The following is a 3,861-nucleotide window of genomic DNA, read 5'->3' as shown; positions in this document are numbered from 1 at the left end:
CCTTGGTGAGAACATGTCGTGTAGCAGGCCGCCCGTAAGTTGACCGTTGGCATGGCGCCGCGCAATGGCGGCCGGCTGGAGTGAAGAAGCCGCATTATTACCGCGCCGGATTCGTCGCTAGCAAAAGTCGACGGTGCTGGTCATCCGCAAGGTAGTCTGGTTTTTTTTCCTGTGACTAAAGCTACCTTTTTCCATATGTCTTTAGTGGAGGTTTCCGGTCCTATTGAGTATACTAGATTATCCCATCTCTCTTGTTTTGCTATTTTTATGTCGTTTTTCACTGTATTGTTTGCTTTCTGGTACAGTGTGGTTAGTCTTAAAAAAAATCTGTTTTGTTATTATTTTTTGCAATATTTCGAGCACGGAGCAATTTCCTTCTATATTTGATGGCTATTGCTACTGTTTTGTTCCACCATGTGGCATTGTGTTTATTTCTTGTGGCATTTAGGTCGTATGGTTTTATGTTTGCTGAACTAAATGATTGATAGTTCCAATCCGCTTGGTCGTATATGTATCTTTGTCTGACATTGTCGTAACAGTGGTTTTGTGCTCTTAACAGCGGCTCAAAATCTTGGGGCCTGGGACAAAATCCCTTTTTTGAGAATTATTTGCCAACCCGATTAGTTTGGCGGCCCACGGACGAGGGAACAGATATTGACATCCATTAATGTCAGGCTCCTTATTTCTGCTTCAGGACCACTTTAGGCTGCGGTGCCCTGGGCAGCGGCTGTCAAAGTATTGCTCGTAGTACTTGAGCGAAGGGTTTTAATGGCTGTTTGTGCTTCGAAGAAATTACGAATATAAGAAACGGTTTTCTGATGGTGTCCTTGCCACTTGCCTGGTTCCTGGGGACGCACTTCTTCCATGACTTCTCGAACGAAAACCCCCTCAGCGCTTGATTCGACGCAACACCATGCGAATGGTGTTGCCATCATATTCAACTTCCGACAGATTGGTGGCGTCCGACTCGGAGCCCGTTAAAAGGAAATGGTTGGAACTGGACAGCATTCCGGTTCGGGGCGAAGGTTACCGATCCCCGGAATTCCAATCCCGGCGGCGGATTTGATCTTCCCACTTTGCCCGCGGCGGCCTGTTCCGCTTTCCAGGCCCCCCCGTGATTGACGTTATCACCGTACCCTCGGCTGGCTGGGCGGAGCTGGCCAGGAGAGGCTGGGTTTATATCCACCTCCCCCTCTTCGCTGGCCACGGGTTACCGAAAGTCGACGAGATGGCTTCGTCGTCGGCGGGGGCAACATTTTCGAACAAACGTTCTTCTCTCACCTACGTTAGTGGTGGTGGGGGTTTTGGCGGTTGAAGCCGAACGCCGGGGCAGCTGCATCGCGGTTGGTCCTTGCCAGCGGAAGCTCACACCTTGAACAGAAATTATAGGGGAAAATAACACGCAGAAAAGCATAAAGCCATTACAGAGTTCGCCGATGCACACACGCACACATTTACACCGGTACAAGCGCACGCACAACGCGAACAATTTGAAACCAGTTTCAGCGCGGCCAGCCGCGAAAAAGAAAAGCGATCCGAAAGTTCCAACGGTTTTTCCTTCCTGATGTTCTTTCGCCCCGAAAGTTCCAGGACTCCTCCTCATCCTCACTATCAAGTGTGTTCAACTCTTCTGATAATAGCTTTTATACTGTTCTAATAGCTTTATACTTCCTAATAGTTTTTTATACTGCTCTCGAGCGGCACCGCAGCAGTCCTTGGATTGATTTTTCCTTTCTTGTAAAATTGCGTACCGACGGCAGAAAGTTTAGGCTCTGACGGGCAAGGCTCTTCTTTGATACGTCATTCAAACCCCGCACGAGTTTCGTACAAACACACGAACACGATCGAACCATATAAGGTTTATTATTTTATGCACGGCCATACACATAATGTTCGCATTCACCGCAATTAGTTAAAACTGTACAGTGTGTCGTAAATGCAGTTTAGTTGCCAAAGACATTATCGCAAAAGATAACTGTGGTGGGTTAGAGATGTGAATTGCGATGTGGATTTAGTTTCTTAGGATTATTCCGTCGGAGTGATGCAATCCGTAGGGTATATGGTCAATTTCCGAAGGGAATTCTTCCCAAGGAACAAGCTAGTTCCAATTGAAGAGGAGAAAGGCAACGCTTAAGAACTAGCATGCAAGTTGTTTTCATACAATTCCGATGCCTTATATACTAAATTTTCTGAACATCACGTGGAATGTGGAATGGAGTGAGAGCTTCATCTTCTTCGTGATATAAGGGAATATGTGTGAGTGGACGAGAGTTCAAATAAAACTCAGCTTGAATGAGTGTTCCCCTCAATACTTCTACTGTAGGATGTCTATTGGTTCTACTGAATATCATCTTCAGTAAATTACTTTTGATTATTCTTATCAATCTTTCCCAGGCCCCCCTCCACAGTGGGGAGCTTTTGGTGGGTTGAAATGCCATTGTGTACCCATCTTAATACCTTGTTCGGCCTCTTGGTCTGTCCACTGCCTTTTTGAATTTTGTCTAGTCGTTACTATTGCCATCGAACTCAGGCAATGCTGCTATAGGGTGGGTCGCATCCCTTATCGCTGAAGTGATGCGACTCAGGATAAGGTCCAACGGTTCCACTAGGGTAGCTGATTGCTCCCGGTCGGAGCCCCCGGAGTCTAACCGCGCCTGGGCTGCGGCTTTGTTCTCTGCCGCTCATCCTCCAATTTACGCTTGAGCTCAAGCGTCTCTTGTTGGGAACTGGTTTCGTAACTCGTTAATGACCTCCCATATAAGCCTAGTTCCTTTGCGACTCTTTTTGTGGCCGTTTTGATATGCGGCGGAATGGGACTCGTTTAAACTTGAGCGCGAGTGCTCCTTTTATACCGACGCTGGTTTTACGCGTGTTTATGACGCGGGGTTACAACGCGGTAACGGGTTATCCTGCAATATTTACAACATCTGCGTTACGCTACCCGCCGCTCTGGTTCGTACTGGTCGGCCGGTCCCCTTCCTCACAGCATCTAACACTCTCAGATTCGCAACACTGCCTTTTCTATTTCCTTTTTTAATACGGCATGGGTGTCCCTTTTTCTCTCGACACTTAACACTCTTTAATACGCACGTTGTCGACGCGCTGGCTTCCTTCAACACGCTGGCCTCTTTCTTGCACTCCTAGTCTTCACAAAAATCCTATTACTTCTATTACAGTTGGCGGCGCCAGGGCCGAAAATTATGCAGTTTTTGCACTGCATGGGTGCGTTGGATTTGATGTAATAGTCCTATCTGACTCGGCAGTAGTTAATGGCGGTAATTTGCCGTAGTGTTGGCAAATTTATTACCCCTTTCTTGAAGTGCAGAAAGAATACTGCGTGATCAGTACATTTCTTCTTTATGTTTATGTCTAACAGGAAGGCTTTTGTCTCCTCTCAGGAACAATCGACTAGACCCCTTAGTACAATTTTGGTGGTTCTGTCCTCCTCTAGTTGATAGGTGTCGAAGGACAGGCCTTTCGTATTCTCAAAGAAATAAATCAAGGAATTCTTTCGTTTTCGTATTCTTCACACTAACACTACACAAACGTTACCGGACTGGACCACAAACGGACCGTGGGAAAATTAAATTATTCAGGAGTAGGATGTGTGTGTAAAACGATGAACCAAACTAATCTACTTAACTTTAACTAAACTTTAACTAAACTTAAAAATTTAAATAATTAATTAACTAAAATGCATTAATGACCTAATCTAATCTAGCTTTCTTAAAAGTCGGTTGGAAAGCTACCTTCGAAATGCCGGATGTTGCTATTAACTTTGGCTGTGTAGCAATGATGTGGTTGCTATTTTATATTTGAGATCGGAAGAGTGAAATGTTACGGACGATCATCGCTCGTGAG

The sequence above is a fragment of the Anopheles cruzii genome, unplaced genomic scaffold (genome assembly GCF_943734635.1).
Source record: "Anopheles cruzii unplaced genomic scaffold, idAnoCruzAS_RS32_06 scaffold00379_ctg1, whole genome shotgun sequence".
NCBI classification, from domain to species: Eukaryota; Metazoa; Arthropoda; class Insecta; order Diptera; family Culicidae; genus Anopheles; species Anopheles cruzii.
Note: the sequence above shows the minus strand (reverse complement) of the source record.